The 18228-nt window shown below is 41.2% G+C and overlaps 1 pseudogene; it reads left to right on the top strand.

Annotated features, from left to right (window-relative positions):
- Positions 1–2145: 2145 nt before the first annotated feature.
- On the top strand, positions 2146–17854 carry LOC117521259 (annotated as a pseudogene).
- The last annotated feature ends 374 nt before the right edge of the window (positions 17855–18228 follow it).

The following is an 18228-nucleotide window of genomic DNA, read 5'->3' on the forward strand; positions in this document are numbered from 1 at the left end:
ACAATACACATTACATCATAGCTTCTGTTTCTATAATAAAATACCATGACCATGACCAAATCTTCTCCTGTATTAATATTTAAGTTTCAATACCTACTCCTGTATATTATATAGTACCATATTTATTGTATATGTTGTTTATTACCCTTAATATTCAAATATAGTTATAAATATCATGTCTTATCTTTCTTATGACTTATTATTTATTATTATATATACTTTTTTTCTTGAGCTGCTTGGGTGGGTAGGGAGAGTTCCCATGGGAAAAAAAAGCTTTTCAACCTACCATCCCTGGTTCTCAAGACCAGGCACCTAAGTGGCTCTACTCTACTCTTTTCTACTCTTCTATTTTACTCTTCCTTTTTAGATATTTAGATATACCTTAGTATACTAGCATAGTTCCACCTTAGAACAGGAATATAATATATAAGATATACCTTAATGAATTTTTATGTGACATATGTTACCCCATAACGCGATAACTAAGCATGACACATGGTGCAGACTATTTCTTTTTAATACCCGATTAACTCAACCAACAATTTGTTTTGCTTTTTACCAAAATTGGAGCAACCATAACTTTTGACCCCTGTACAAACTGAAATTCACCTTTGTCACCATTTTTGCTGTTTATACTCCATAACTCCATAACATTTATTCACAGATAGTCCAAACTATACTTTTTTGAAACTTTATGATCAGACAAATAATTTAGTATACTTTTCAATATGGTTTGAGCATTTTTAAAATTTGACCCTATGCAATTTTTCATTGACCTCACCTGGCCGCCTATTGAAAATTCAAGCAGCTATCTACTTTTTCAAATGAGTAATATCTAAGGAGTATTTGTGCCAAATGTGGTGCTTGTCTCACCATTTGAAAGATTCCTCTATAAATATTACCTGCTGCACTAGTCATTTAATATTGCCTATTCTCTGCTGTTGATTTATTCTCACATCTGTGAGGCTCCAGTTGAATATTGACACACAAAATCACTGTGTGAAGTATTTGAGGAAAAATATGAAAGATTTTTACAAGCTGTGAATTCACAAAGATAAACCAATCGCAAAATTCAGGGGGGGAAATGGGGTGGCGTAAGCGTGATGGGAAAACAGTTTTGGCCATAAAGTTGAATAAATTATGATTTAAGGTTGCTGTCACACACAAATTATTCTGTACCTGAGACTAAATTTTTAGGAATTGTCAATTGCATAACAGCATAAACTGGATCATTTACTCAGAAGTCTTTGCCTGCATCTCTTTCCTGTGTAGCTGCCCGTGAGCCACGGAAAGGGGTTTTTGTATCAGCACTGTGGGTAAAACTTTCTATGTCACGTTTCCCACTTGACCCAAATACACTGGAACTCAGGCGTTTTGAGTGGTTTCCTTGTTCTTTTGAAGGACATGTCTTTTTTCATGTGGCACACTATTTAAACTCCATCACTGGAGCCAAATGTCATCAATTGGTCCAAGCTGAGTCTGGAGGTTATTTGGAATCAACCGCTACAAGAAGATGGCAAAGCTGGCTGTGTGTCTCACCGTGCTGGTGGTTCTGATGGTGGCGCTGTCTGAAAGCAGTAAGTATTTTCAAAGAGATTATGATCTCACATTGAAACACCAAAATGACTGTGCACAGTTTCAAAACTATGAGCTATTTTTTCCACATTCTGCACCTCACAGTGGCTCCTTTAAAACTCTTTAACTGAGCTGTGTGTCTTGTCTTTCAAGGTACCGTAAAGTATTGCTGTTCAGAGTACCAGGAAATACCAGTTCCACAGAAAAATCTGAAATTCTACAAAATCCAAGTGATCGGCTTTTGCAACATTAAGGCAGTCATGTAAGACAGAAAGAACTGATGCAAAAAGCAGGAAAATTAAGAACGTGATGAATGATCTGTTTTATATTAATGTCTGACACTTTTCTTTTTTTCTTCCAAGATTCAAGACTATGAAAAACAGAGTTTTCTGTGCCCATCCTGACAGGCAGTGGGTGAAGGATGCCATGGCTGCCACACCTCAGTAAGATCACTTATCAGTTTAATCAGTGCATGCAAACAGAAGGGGCAATCAGTAAATCAAAATCTCTCAGATTATGTCTGGAATTTTAATATTTTTTTCTCTTTCCTCTCTGTTTTTCCAGCAAACCTTGAAGAGCATCAGCACCCATGAGGGCATGTGGCGAATACATAAAAACGTGCAGCCATGATGAATTTTATTATTACATTTTTTTTTTAATTTAAACACAATGCTGTCTGGATTCTTTGAGTCTGTTTGGAGTCTGAAGTTTTTAAGTTTCAGAAGTAAAATGTTCACGAAAGAAAGAAAGAATGAATTCTCAATTCCTGCAGTGACCATATTATTCCCTGCACAGACGATAGGGGGCAGTGCAGCAACAACACAGGAAGGATTCAGTCTGAATGAGCAGGTTGTTGTCAGTCATAGCGGAAGTGACTCTTCGTGCTTTTATATTTAACAAGGTCATGTCTGCTTTAAATTAGTAGAAAAATGAATATGTCATGCTTGTTGCTAACAGGCTTTTACGGGCTAATTTTGGTTCCAGCCGCGAAACGTCACAACATTTATTCACTCGTATAAGACGTTTGTGTATATGAAGCTAACAGGACGTAGCGGTTAGCTGCTATACTAAGAATGAAGAGCAATGAAACCTGGGTAAGATTCAAAATGCACCTGTTATCTTTTTAAATCCCCTTTTTTAAACGATTCCAGAAATATTTATGGAATTTTTGTGTGATGTCTGTCTTGTGTGTGTGACATGTGGATGCAGCAATTACTCACATTTATGTATCAATCCAGCTGCACTGACTATTAAAAAAAATTAATAAACACTGATCGGAGACATGTTCCTTCCCATCAAATGTGTGAATTTTGTTTCTAGTTTGACATTTTCGGAGAGTTGTTTTCTACGTTGAGACTAGATTGTACCCTTTTCACAACGTAGTTTATTTAATAATCAGTTTGATTATTGAAGATTCTTTTAATTATGCTTTAATCTGTTAAACACTTAATGAAAAATAGACCAGTCTAAGAAACTAGTGAAATATTTCTATCACAACTTGAAAAGTGGAGCTCTTTTAAAATAATCCATCTGATCAAAACACTTTAATGTCATATAGTTAATGGGGAAAAAAGACCAGTTTCAGAAAATAGTGAAAAATGTTCAAAAGTACAAGAGGCAAAGCTTCTAACATTTACCTTCTGTGGGTAAATGTAGTTGTTTTCAGAGAATAAGGTGATATCTTTCAACACCCAGTGTGGAGACTTTTCATATTGTTCAGTGAGCTTTTTTCCTATTTTTTAAACACTCCTTTTTAACTGTGATGTTATTAAATGAACGATACTGCAGCCGTAACCCTAAATCTTGGGGCTATACTTACAGCAGCCACTGTAAATGATGTTCTGTGGCTCTGTCCTCGTTACTAACTCCTTGTTAGTATGGTGGCAAGTATCCCTGCCTGTCATGTATGAGACCAGGGTTCGATTCTCTGACAGGGAGAACATGAGTTTTAGTTTTTTTCACTCCCTTCATATCAACCACCATTTCCTGTTTTAGTTATTCTTTCAGTTGATGTATTTCTGTAAGATTTGGATTATTTGGGCTGTTAGGGTTAGGGTGTCATGTGGCCGCTGTAATAATAACCTACCAGCAATACTTGCAGTTACCGTAGCAATATCCATGGCATGTAAAATTTTGCAAAATAGGTCACAATAAAAAAATAGAAAGGATAGCATGTAAGTACAATCTATAGTAAACCAACCACAAAGCTGTTATTAACATTTTTTTTTTTAGTCTTTTGTTGGCTGGAATAATTATGTGGGGTGTATGTTTAACCTCTGCGTTGTGTAAGTTATTGTACGCTCTCGCTGCACCCTCGGGATGCGACCTCATAATCTCCAGCATGGGAGGCAGGCGTTCTAACCAGGAGACTAAAACCCATGGGCCCTAGCATCTTTTCTTGGCCTAGCATCTTTTCGCTTTGCAAAGTATAAAGTTTTAACTTGCACTTAGATGTCGAGACGAACTGTGTTAGCTGACAATGGTTTTCTGAAGTGTTCCTCAGCCCATGCGGTAAGATCCTTTATGATGTGGGTTTTTAATGTGTGCCGCCTGAGGGATCGAAGGTCACGGGTATTCAATGTTGGTTTTCGGCCTTGCCGCTTATGTGTAGAAAGTTCTCCAGATTCTCTGAATCTTCTGATTATATTATGGACTGTAGATGATGGAATCCCTAAATTCCTTGCAATTGAACGTTGAGAAACCTTGTTCTTAAACTGTTGGACAATTTTTTTCACGCAGTTGTTCACAAAGTGGCGATCCTTGCTCATCTTTGCTTGTGAATGGCTAAACCTTTTGGGGATGCTCCTTTTATACCCGATCATGACACACCTGTTTCCAACTAGGTGTTCTTGGAGCATTCATCAACTTTCCCAGTCTTTTGTTGCCCCGTCCCAACTTTTTGAAATGTGTTGCAGGCATCCATTTCAAAATGAGCAAATATTTACACAAAACAATAAAGTTTATCAGTTTTGAACATTAAATACGAGGTCTGTGAGAAAAGTAATGGACCTTTTATTTTTTTCAAAAACAATATGGATTTGATTCATATTTTTATGTCAGCCAAGCTTGAACCTTCGTGCGCATGCGTGAGTTTTTCCACGCCTGTCGGTTGCGTCATTCGCCTGTGGGCAGGCTTTGAGTGAGCACTGGTCCACCCCTCTCGTCGTTTTTCATTGCGAGAAATGACGAATGATTTGGGCTTTTTTTCCATCAGAATTTTTTCAGAAACTGTTAGAGACAGGCAGCTGGAAACCATTCGAAAAATTTATCTGGCTTTCGGTGAAAATTTTACGGGCTTCACAGAGAATAAGGAGTGTTACTGCAGCTTTAAGATGGCCCACAATGGCGCTCGGGCGCCGCGCTCCGAGCCACCAACGAGAGGCAGAAACCACCACATCATTTCTAAACGGATGGCTGTGTCGAGCCGGGACGTCGTGTGCAATTTCTCTGGTTATCACAAGAGCTGGACATCAGCCATTTTCCAGCAGATTTCACTTTTAACAAGAGATTTTGTCATGGAAAGCCACGCGGAGGCTTCGCGCGTCACGACCGATTCGCTGATGAAGTGAGACAAAGGAACACCTCTGTTTCGGAGTGCCAGGGGACAAGTTGGGACATGCCCAGCTCTCCACAATTTCTCTTATACTCACTCGACTGGTAAGCACTGAAAGCCGAGATAGACATGTCTCAGCTTGTCCTCTAACAAACAAACATCTCTAACATCCGAAACGGAGGTGTTCCTTTGTCTCGCTTCATCAGCGAGTCAGTCGTGACGTGCGAAGCCTCCGCGCGGCTTTCCATGAGAAAATCTCTTGTTAACAGTGAAATCTGCCGGAAAATGGCTGATGTCCAGCTCTTGTGATAACCGAGAAATTGCACACGATGGTCCCGGCTCCACACAGCCATCCGTTTAGAAATGAGTGGTGGTTTCTGCCTCTCGATGGCGGCTCGGAGCGCGGTGCGCCGAGCGCCATTGTGGGCCGTCTTTAAAGCTGTAGTAGTAACACTCCTTATTCTCTGTGAAGCCCGTAAAATTTTCACCGAAAGCCAGATAAATTTTTGAAGGTTTCCAGCTGCCTGTCGGTAACAGTTTATGAAAAGATTCTGATGGAAAAAAGCCAAAATCATTCCGCAATTTCCTCGCAATGAAACGACGACGAGAGGGGGGACCGTGCTCACTCAAAGCCTGCCCACAGGCAAATGACGCAACCGACAGGTGTGGAAAAACTCATGCATGCGCACGAAGGTTCAAGCTTGGCTGACGTAAAACATATGAATCAAATCCATATAGTTTTTGAAAAAAATAAAAAGGTCTGTTACTTTTCTCACAGACCTCGTATCTTGTCTGTGGTGTATCAATTGAATATAGGTTGAAGAGGATTTGCAATCATTGTATTCTGTTTTTATTTTACATAACGCCCAACTTCATTGAATTGGGGTTGTGCATACCACATTGCAGTTTCTACTTTGATATACAGATACGGTGCATTTGGAAAGTATTCACAGTGCTTCACTTTTTCTACAGTGAAGCATGGTGGTGGTAGCATCATGCTTGATGTTTTTCAGTGGCAGGAACTGGGAGACTAGTCAGGATTGAGAGAGATAAATGCAACAGTGTACAGAGACATCCTGGTTAAAACCTGCTCCAGAGCGCTCTTGACCTCAGACTGGGGTGACAGTTCATCTTTCAGCAGGACAGTGACCCTAAGCCCACAGCCAAGATATCAAAGGAGTGCCTTCAGGACAACTCTGTGAATGTCCTTGAGTGGCCCAGCCAGAGACCAGACCTGAGTCTGATTGAACATCTCTCGGGAGATCTGAAAATGGCTGTGAACTGACGCTCCCCATCCAACCTGATGGAGCTTGAGAGGTGCTGCAAAGAGAAAAAACTGCCCAAAATAGGTGCTCCAGCTTGTGGTATCATATTCATGAAGACTTAAGGCTGTAATTGCACCTTTCGCAGCAATTACAGCCCTGACAGTACTGAACAAAAGGTGTGTACTTATGTACATGTGATTTCTCAGTTTTTTTTAATTTATTTTTAATAAATTTTCAAAAAATAAAAACTTTTCATGTTGTCATTATGGGGTGTGAGTAGAATTTTGAGGGAAAAAAATTATTTACTCCATTTTGGAATAACACTGTAAAATAACAAAAAATGGAAAAATTGAAGCAGAAGCTCTGTGAATATTTTCCAGATGCACTGTGTGGGTAAAGGTATTCCTGGGATTTATGCATTACATCTGCCCCCATGACCTATATGATCTACCTGAGAGAAAGTGTACATGATTCATTTATACTATGGCAGTTCACTTGATCATTTGTGTGTGTGTGTGTGTGTGTGTGTGTGTGTGTGTGTGTGTGTGTGTGTGTGTGTGTGTGTGTGTGTGTGTGTGTTTGTTTGTATGTGTGTATACGAGGTATCTTATAAAACTAACCGGCAGTTTTATAAAAAAAAAAAAAACTATATGGATTTGAATGACATGCGATTACACCAATCATGCTTGAACCCTCGTGCGCATGCGTGAGTTTTTTCACGCGTGTCGGTGACGTCATTTCCCTGTGGGCAGGCCTTGAGTGAGATGTGGTCCCGCCCTCTCGGCTGAATTTCTTTGTTTCACACGCTGCTCCAGACCGCGTGCGTTGCTTTACCAAAATTTTTTCTCGACCTGTGAGGAATATCCGAGTGGATACTATTCGAGAAATTAAGCTGGTTTTTGGTGAAACGTTTAACGGCTGATGAGATTATGGGGTTTCTGTTGTGTTGTAAGGACTTCCCACAGAGCAGGACGTCCTGCAGCGCTTCCAGGCGCCGTTGTCGGCCTGTTTCGACCTGAAAACATCCCAATTTAAGGCTTAATTCACCCAGGACGTCGTGAGAGAACAGAGAAGATTCAGAAGAGGCCGGCATGAGGACATTCCACTGTTTAAGGACATTTTTTAATGAAAGACGTGCGCGCAAATTCGCCGAGTTGTTTCCGTGATGACTCGGCAAATCTGTGCGCCGCGACAGGAAAAACACCTCCGTGTTGAAAACATTTGTAAAATTCAGGCGGCTTTTGATGGCTTTCAAAAGTGAGTAACAGAAATTGTTTAACAGCTTGGGCATGTTCCAACTTGCCCGTTAAGGTTTCCAACGGAGGTGTTTTTCCTGTCGCAAACCCCCGCGCGGGGTCCGGCCCGACATGCGACTCTGCCCGCACGTTCTTTCATTACAAAATGTCCGTTAACATGGATGGAATGTCCGAATAATCTCCTCATGCCGACTTCTTCTGAAAGTTCTTTGTTCTCTGACGACTTCCTGGGTCAACAGAGCCTGAAATGTGGAAGTTTTCAACTTGAAACAGCGAAACGCTGCCGCCTCAAAGTGCAGATCGCTGTCAGGCGCCGTGGGCCGTCCTTACGGCGACACTACCAGACCAAAATCTCTCAGCAGCCGTTAAAATTTTTACCGAAAACCAGCTGAATTTATCGAATGGTGTCCACTCAGTTGTGCCTTACAGTTTTGAAAAAATTTTGATCAAACAAAGCAGCAGTCTCTGAGCCATTCCTAAACAATGAAAAAAATCGACGAGAGGGTGGGCGACTCCTCACTCAAAGACTGCCCACAGGCGAATGACGTAACCGACAGGCGTGAAAAAACTCTTGCATGCCCACGAGGGTTCAAGCATGTCTGATGAATCACACGTGATTCAAATCCATATGGTTTTTGAAAAAAATAATAAGGTCGGATACTTTTCTAATAGACCTCGTGTGTATATTATATATATATATATATATATTATAGATAATATATATATAGTATATATATTAGAGCCCAACCGATATCATCGGCCGATATAAGCCCTTTTCAAAGTACTCACTATCTGCCGAAATTTTGCCGATAGAACGCCGATAATTTCTCATAAACAGAACAGTTACTGAATAATGTTTGTGTCTGCAATGTAAAATGTCCTTGCACCATTTGCCTGTAGATGGAGCTCTGACTCCATTCAACTGAGAGCTGCTTACACCCCTGCTTAAATGTGTTCATCACCGGCCCCCGTAGTTCGCCGTTACACTGCACTGATTGGCTGATAAAAGCTTACAAGTAAGTTTATAAGGATGTTGTTTGTAATAACTTTGCGATTACATTCACCCCACATTTCTCCCGTTTCATTTCAACTCAGTTTGATTAACTCAGTTTATGTAGTAATGTGTCAAATGTGCTTCATTGTGTCAGTCACGCTTTTTATTAAGCCCACGTTGTGTAGACCTTATTTCTAGCATGTAAAACCTTTGTTTACTGCTAAGAGGTTGAAACATTCAGATTCACTATCGGCTGATTTATCGGTTATCGGCAAATAAGCCGATTTATCGGTTATCTGCATTTTTTTTTCATCCAAATATCATTATGGGCATCGCCTCAAAAAATCCATATCGGTTAGGCTCTAGTGTGTGTGTGTGTGTGTGTGTGTGTGTGTATATGTATGTATATGTATATATATGTATGTGTGTGTGTGTGTGTGTGTGTGTATGTATATATGTGTGTGTGTGTGTGTGTGTGTGTGTGTCTACACACAAACATTTCAATCAATCAATCAATCAATCAATCAATTTTTTTTTTATATAGTGCCAAATCACAACAAACAGTTGCCCCAAGGCGCTTTATATTGTAAGGCAAGGCCATACAATAATTATGTAAAACCCCAACGGTCAAAACGACCCCCTGTGAGCAAGCACTTGGCTACAGTGGGAAGGAAAAACTCCCTTTTAACAGGAAGAAACCTCCAGCAGAACCAGGCTCAGGGAGGGGCAGTCTTCTGCTGGGACTGGTTGGGGCTGAGGGAGAGAACCAGGAAAAAGACATGCTGTGGAGGGGAGCAGAGATCGATCACTAATGATTAAATGCAGAGTGGTGCATACAGAGCAAAAAGAGAGAAGAAACAGTGCATCATGGGAACCCCCCAGCAGTCTACGTCTATAGCAGCATAACTAAGGGATGGTTCAGGGTCACCTGATCCAGCCCTAACTATAAGCTTTAGCAAAAAGGAAAGTTTTAAGCCTAATCTTAAAAGTAGAGAGGGTGTCTGTCTCCCTGATCTGAATTGGGAGCTGGTTCCACAGGAGAGGAGCCTGAAAGCTGAAGGCTCTGCCTCCCATTCTACTCTTACAAACCCTAGGAACTACAAGTAAGCCTGCAGTCTGAGAGCGAAGCGCTCTATTGGGGTGATATGGTACTACGAGGTCCCTAAGATAAGATGGGACCTGATTATTCAAAACCTTATAAGTAAGAAGAAGAATTTTAAATTCTATTCTAGAATTAACAGGAAGCCAATGAAGAGAGGCCAATATGGGTGAGATATGCTCTCTCCTTCTAGTCCCCGTCAGCACTCTAGCTGCAGCATTTTGAATTAACTGAAGGCTTTTTAGGGAACTTTTAGGACAACCTGATAATAATGAATTACAATAGTCCAGCCTAGAGGAAATAAATGCATGAATTAGTTTTTCAGCATCACTCTGAGACAAGACCTTTCTGATTTTAGAGATATTGCGTAAATGCAAAAAAGCAGTCCTACATATTTGTTTAATATGCGCTTTGAATGACATATCCTGATCAAAAATGACTCCAAGATTTCTCACAGTATTACTAGAGGTCAGGGTAATGCCATCCAGAGTAAGGATCTGGTTAGACACCATGTTTCTAAGATTTGTGGGGCCAAGAACAATAACTTCAGTTTTATCTGATTTAAAAGCAGGAAATTAGAGGTCATCCATGTCTTTATGTCTGTAAGACAATCCTGCAGTTTAGCTAATTGGTGTGTGTCCTCTGGCTTCATGGATAGATAAAGCTGGGTATCATCTGCGTAACAATGAAAATTTAAGCAATACCGTCTAATAATACTGCCTAAGGGAAGCATATATAAAGAATATAAAATTGGTCCTAGCACAGAACCTTGTGGAACTCCATAATTAACTTTAGTCTGTGAAGAAGATTCCCCATTTACATGACAAATTGTAATCTATTAGACAAATATGATTCAAACCACCGCAGCGCAGTGCCTTTAATACCTATGGCATGCTCTAATCTCTGTAATAAAATTTTATGGTCAACAGTATCAAAAGCAGCACTGAGGTCTAACAGAACAAGCACAGAGATGAGTCCACTGTCCGAGGCCATAAGAAGATCATTTGTAACCTTCACTAATGCTGTTTCTGTACTATGATGAATTCTAAAACCTGACTGAAACTCTTCAAATAGACCATTCCTCTGCAGATGATCAGTTAGCTGTTTTACAACTACCCTTTCAAGAATTTTTGAGAGAAAAGGAAGGTTGGAGATTGGCCTATAATTAGCTAAGATAGCTGGGTCAAGTGATGGCTTTTTAAGTAATGGTTTAATTACTGCCACCTTAAAAGCCTGTGGTACATAGCCAACTAACAAAGATAGATTGATCATATTTAAGATCGAAGCATTAAATAATGGTAGGGCTTCCTTGAGCAGCCTGGTAGGAATGGGGTCTAATAAACATGTTGATGGTTTGGATGAAGTAACTAATGAAAATAACTCAGACAGAACAATCGGAGAGAAAGAGTCTAACCAAATACCGGCATCACTGAAAGCAGCCAAAGATAACGATACGTCTTTGGGATGGTTATGAGTAATTTTTTCTCTAATAGTTAAAATTTTGTTAGCAAAGAAAGTCATGAACTCATTACTAGTTAAAGATAATGGAATACTCAGCTCAATAGAGCTCTGACTCTTTGTCAGCCTGGCTACAGTGCTGAAAAGAAACCTGGGGTTCTTATTTTCTTCAATTAGTGATGAGTAGAAAGATGTCCTAGCTTTACGGAGGGCTTTTTTATAGAGCAACAGACTCTTTTTCCAGGCTAAGTGAAGATCTTCTAAATTAGTGAGACGCCATTTCCTCTCCAACTTACGGGTTATCTGCTTTAAGCTACGAGTTTGAGAGTTATACCATGGAGTCAGACACTTCTGATTTAAAGCTCTCTTTTTCAGAGGAGCTACAGCATCCAAAGTTGTCTTCAATGAGGATGTAAAACTATTGACGAGATACTCTATCTCCCTTACAGAGTTTAGGTAGCTACTCTGCACTGTGTTGTTATATGGCATTAGAGAACATAAAGAAGGAATCATATCCTTAAACCTAGTTACAGCGCTTTCTGAAAGACTTCTAGTGTAATGAAACTTATTCCCTACTGCTGGGTAGTCCATCAGAGTAAATGTAAATGTTATTAAAAAATGATCAGACAGAAGGGAGTTTTCAGGGAATACTGTTAAGTCTTCTATTTCCATACCATAAGTCAGAACAAGATCTAAGATATGATTAAAGTGGTGGGTGGACTCATTTACTTTTTGAGCAAAGCCAATAGAGTCTAATAATAGATTAAATGCAGTGTTGAGGCTGTCATTCTCAGCATCTGTGTGGATGTTAAAATCGCCCACTATAATTATCTTATCTGAGCTAAGCACTAAGTCAGACAAAAGGTCTGAAAATTCACAGAGAAACTCACAGTAACGATCAGGTGGACGATAGATAATAACAAATAAAACTGGTTTTTGGGACTTCCAATTTGGATGGACAAGACTAAGAGACAAGCTTTCAAATGAATTAAAGCTCTGTCTGGGTTTTGATTAATTAATAAGCTGGAATGGAAGATTGCTGCTAATCCACCGCCCCGGCCCGTGCTACGAGCATTCTGACAGTTAGTGTGACTCGGGGTGTTGACTCATTTAAACTAACATATTCATCCTGCTGTAACCAGGTTTCTGTTAGGCAGAATAAATCAATATGTTGATCAATTATTATATCATTTACCAACAGGGACTTAGAAGAGAGACCTAATGTTTAATAGACCACATTTAACTGTTTTAGTCTGTGGTGCAGTAGAAGGTGCTATATTATTTTTCTTTTTGAATTTTTATGCTTAAATAGATTTTTGCTGGTTATTGGTAGTCTGGGAGCAGGCACCGTCTCTACGGGGATGGGGTAATGAGGGGATGGCAGGGGAGAGAAGCTGCAGAGAGGTGTGTAAGACTACAACTCTGCTTCCTGGTCCCAACCCTGGATAGTCACGGTTTGGAGGATTTAAGAAAATTAGCCAGATTTCTAGAAATGAGAGCTGCTCCATCCAAAGTGGGATGGATGCCGTCTCTCCTAACAAGACCAGGTTTTCCCCAGAAGCTTTGCCAATTATCTATGAAGCCTACCTCATTTTTTGGACACCACTCAGACAGCCAGCAATTCAGGGAGAACATGCAGCTAAACATGTCACTCCCGGTCTGATTGGGGAGGGGCCCAGAGAAAACTACAGAGTCCGACATTGTTTTTGCAAAGTTACACACCGATTTAATGTTAATTTTAGTGACCTCCGATTGGCGTAACCGGGTGTCATTACTGCCGACGTGAATTACAATCTTACCAAATTTACGCTTAGCCTTAACCAGCAGTTTCAAATTTCCTTCAATGTCGCCTGCTCTGGCCCCCGGAAGACAATTGACTATGGTTGCTGGTGTCGCTAACTTCACATTTCTCAAAACAGAGTCGCCAATAACCAGAGTTTGATCCTCGGCGGGTGTGTCGTCGAGTGGGGAAAAACGGTTAGAAATGTGAACGGGTTGGCGGTGTACACGGGGCTTCTGTTTAGGGCTACGCTTCCTCTCACAGTCACCCAGTCAGCCTGCTTTCCCGGCTGCTCGGGATCTGCCAGAGGGGAACTAACGGCGGCTAAGCTACCTTGGTCCGCACCGACTACGGGGCCTGGCTAGCTGTAGAATTTTCCACGGTGCGGAGCCGAGTCTCCAATTCGCCCAGCCTGGCCTCCAAAGCTACGAATAAGCTACACTTATTACAAGTACCATTACTGCTAAAGGAGGCCGAGGAATAACTAAACATTTCACACCCAGAGCAGAAAAGTGCGGGAGAGACAGGAGAAGCCGCCATGCTAAATCGGCTAAGAGCTAGTAGCTACGCTAAGCTAGCGGATTCCTAAAAACACGCAAAGTGAATAATGTGTAAATAATTTAGAGGTGATTCAGCAGAATGAGTGCTTTAGTTAAGGCACGTAAAGATTACACTGGGAAACAAATCGTAATCTAGATAACTAGATCAATCTAACTGCGCAGATTAAACAGCTAACAGATACAGAAAAACACCGCTGTGCTCCGGAACAGGAAGTGATACAATACCGCAGTGAGAGCCAACCACCAGTAGAGGCAAGCAAGTTTCATAACCAGGTTATTGTTTTCAGGCATTCCACATGGAGGAAATGTACTTGAAGGAGACTGTCACAGATGGTACAACACATACATTGGACTCAGGCACACAGAAGCAGGAGCAATGAAAGAAGCAAGGCAGGGAGAGAGTGAATGTGACATTCTCTATGAGGACCCGGACTTTCCCCCTGATGACTCATCTCTGTTCTCGGATTGCTCCACACCCATTGCCAGGTTGCAAGGAGCTATCACCTGGCGACGCCCACAGGTTAGTGCCAAGTGGATATGCCACAATTAATTTCTTTGTTCTACTGTCGTGGGTTACATGTTTCTATGTTGTTACAGAGACTATTACTGTAATGAGCTTGCTATAAACCATGCTGAGTGGCATTCTCCATTGCATGCTTTCTGTACTGGGCAGGGATCCATAAAAATGTCTTCTTATTTCACAGTTTCTCCACTCAGCCACAGGGTCTTGGATCTTGGTGGCTTTCCTCACTAATCTCCTTTTGTGAAACCCCTTCAATTAAAGCTAATAACTTACAGTGCAAGCACATGTTGATTGTTTCATTTCAGCTCAAGTGTGGTGGTATACAGAGACAAAATTACAAAAATGACGTCACTGTGTCCAATTGCTTCATGGCCCTGACCCACAAGCCGAGAACTACTATGTCTCCATTAAAATTAAAACATTAAAATGTTATGGCTTTTATTTTAGCCATTGATAATAGCATTTTGTGCTTATTTGTTTCTTCTACAAAATGAAATAGAGTGTAACTTTACTTTTTGCTTTTATTTTTACATCAGCTTTAATTATGTGAGTGGATATTAAATAGAAATAGCAGAAGGTAAATATTGCAAATTATGATGTCTCAACCAAGTACAGCATCCAAGGGTCAAACTTGAGCATACTTATTTACCTCTAGCATTCTCAGTTACTGAGAGTTTTTAATAAATTGTGCTGGAGTTGTGTGGAATTGTTCTCACAGGATTCCTTGTCACTGTCTCATTTCATATGTCAACTGCAGGACGTTTGCTGCACCAGCTTTATTTCCTGACAACATCGACTCGGGTTATGCTAAGCAAGGCTTATTAGGAGACTGCTGGTTCTCTGTGCGTGCACTGCCTTGCTCAAGAACAAACATTTACTGAACAAGGTAGAGCAACAAATGTGTAACAAACCAATTTTTGCTGCCTGCAGAGGACTGAATTGTGGTTTAACAGCATGTGAACCTATTAAGTAGCTGTAAATAAATATGGTAGCCTTGTGAAATGTGAAGTGTTTTCTTTGCAATGCTTTACTGTGTGGCCTGTGTTTGTGACCCTCTGTAGGTGTTGCCTCCACAGCAACCCCAGTGGGGTGACAGCAGGTACAAGGGATCCTTTCAGTTTCGCTTTTGGCAGCAGGGCCACTGGACAGATGTGACCATCGATGATTTTCTGCCCTGCCATTCATTCCACTCTGTGCTTCTCGAGGTGTCACTCTCAGAATGCCTTTTGGGTAGCGCTGTTGGAGAAGCATATGCCAAGTAAGTAACTTTTCATGAACTTACATTTACTTTCATTTCTTTGATGGTGTTTTTGAAATGCTGAAGCAGTGGTATGTACAGTATAGTGTAAGCAGCACTGTTAATCCATTTTCTTTCTGTGTGGCCTCTTTAGACTTCATGGCTCATATGAGCGACTGTGGGCAGGGCAGGTATCCGAGGCCCTGGTGGACTTAACTGGTGGCCTCGCTGAACGCTGGAGCCTGGCAGACTTTGGATCAGAGGAAGAACCTACAGGAGGACAAGACAGTGACTGTGTCAGGAGTAGAAGGTTGGACTTGAACCTTCTGTATCCAGTGAAAGATGAAAGTGTGCTCAGCTGTTCCACTCACAACAGCCCTGGAGGTAAGTCTAAAGAGGCCCCCCCCCCCCCTTTACAGAGATAAATTATTATGATTCTGCACCAGAACTCCCTGTGTCTTCTGGTCTGTTCTAGGTGCCAGTGAGCTGGCTCAGTACCATGCTCTGACTGTCTTGGAGTGGTTGGATGTGAGGACCCTAGCAGGTACCCAGATACGGCTTCTCAGGATCAGAAACCCATGGGAAGATGCTGCTGGGGAGGGGCCTGGATAGGGAGGTAGGGATATGAGTGGTCAAGCTCATGTTAAAGGGAAAATTTGTTTCACATAGAATAGGGTGTGCAGTCCAGTTTGACACAATACCTTTATTTATTCATTTTCCTGTATGAAGTGCAGTAACCGTTTCAAACTGGTTTCCCATTTTGTTTTTTGTTTTTTTCCCCAATAAAAATGCATTCATACATGAATTAGAGTAGAAACATTGGTTTTGGCTTTTCTCAGCATGTGTTTGAGATGCAGATTACATTGTATGTCCCCTGAAAATTGAAACATTGATTTTTTTTTAACACTTTCTCCTTCTTTGCAGAGAGGGAGATTTAAATATCAGTATGATGTGCTAGATAAGAGCAGTACAATCAAAATCATCATTTGGCCTTGTGTGAATGTGTAACTGCATAAGACTGATTTAAATAAATATGTAGTCTTCACGTCCTGTGCCCTGCTGTTTTCTGTATGTGTGTCACTATTTGTTGACAAGCCAAAGGATTTGGAATTGGTAAAGATGATGCTAGAAACCAGAAGAACCATGTTGAAGACCCGCTGATCTGTACACATTTTGTGTGCCAGGCACGCATTTTGACATCAAAGTATGCTGGTCTGATTTGTCATTCAAAACAATACTTAAGAAAAGAAAAAAAAAAAAGTCTATGCTTACCGAAAAGTAACAAAGAATAATAATTTGACCAATCACATCACCATAGCAGTGGTGGGTAATTCCTGTGGAACAACCATTTCTGTCCGTTCTGCGTATTTTATTACAAATGTCTGAGATAATATGTCTCACGGTGTGGTTACAAACGGACCATCTAAACTTACCTAAAATAGATGTCCCCTCCAGCCCAGTCTCATGCTATTTTCTTCATGCTCTTGTCATGAAATGAGTCACATTTTTGTGAAGCATTTTTAAAAATTTTATTATTTCTAACTGTAACTCCCACAGACACCCCCCCCCCCCGCCATCATGAAAATGTGGCACTTTTTGTGACGGTATCATAAACCAATAGATTAATTTACTTTTTGTGATGCCATCACGAAATGGCGTGAGCTTGGGTTGGTCACCTCATTCATAGTTTAGTTACACTGTGTATTTCTGTCATTTTTGCAGTGGTACAGGATGGAGTTCTGTGGACCCTGTTTGTGCCTTGGATTTACGGTCCAGAATATCTGAGGGGAGCGAGTTTTGGTTGGATGAGACCGAATTCCTCTCCCAATTTGAAGATGTCACATTGGGCTACCCGATCAATGATGAAGGACACCTAAAGAGTATTTATACTGGTAATTTAAAGTTACAGTTGCTGATTGCAGTCTTCTTGGAGCCTGTTTTTCCCGCATGACGCCTCTTCTCCCTGGCAGGGAATCTGCTAACACACACCTGTCAGCTGGCTGGCCGGTGGTTGAAAGGGCACTCCGCTGGCGGTTGCAGAAACAGTAGCAGCTACAGCAGCAACCCGAAGTTCTGGCTGAAAGTGTGTGAGAAAGGTGAAGTGCTGGTTTCCCTGTTACAGCACAGAAAGTGGAGGAACACTGAGAAATGCACACGAACGGCCCCCCGAGAACAGAAAGAACACAAAGCACCAGCACTATCATGCCATCGGTCTGCACATGTGGAAGGTTTGTGCCGTCATATAAGGGCATGTCTGTGCGTGTGTGAGATACAAAGGCCATTCGATGTGTATTTGATGTCTCAACAGGTAGAGAAGAAGCGTTTTAATCTGTGCCGAATGGTGAACAAACATCCTTGTACTTCTACTCACTGCCACGCCTATGAGAGGGAGGTGCTTCTTCACGGGCTGCTGGAGCCCGGATACTACCTGCTGATCCCCAGCACCTTCCAGCCAGGAGCTGAGGCCCACTTCCTCATCAGGGTCTTTTCATCCTCTCCCACATCCTTTAGGTACTTATTTTATTAGGGGGAGGGGATTACCTTAATTTTTGTCCGGGTTTGTTTAGGTGGTCAAGGTACGTTTGATCAATGTTGTGCATAAATCTGATGCCATCTGCGTTTGCACTAGGTAACAGTCTGTGTGACTGCTGCTTGTGAGGTTTCCCTGCTCAGACAAAGTGTGTTTGAGGCCAAGATAAAATGCCACTCTGTCTCACTTTGATAGAAAAATGATGCTCTGAACACAGTCTTTTTGTCGTTTTAAAAGAGCAACACTGTGACAAACACTGTTGTTGGTTATGTTAGCCTTTTTCACCAAAACGGAATGGGTTCTTCAATCAGTAACAATCAGGCTTATTTGACTTGGTGCCATCTAGTAAACCCACCAGTTTTGAGCAGACCCATTGTAATCAGGGATGTCATCAAAGG

The sequence above is a fragment of the Thalassophryne amazonica genome, chromosome 12 (assembly GCF_902500255.1).
Source record: "Thalassophryne amazonica chromosome 12, fThaAma1.1, whole genome shotgun sequence".
NCBI classification, from domain to species: domain Eukaryota; kingdom Metazoa; phylum Chordata; class Actinopteri; order Batrachoidiformes; family Batrachoididae; genus Thalassophryne; species Thalassophryne amazonica.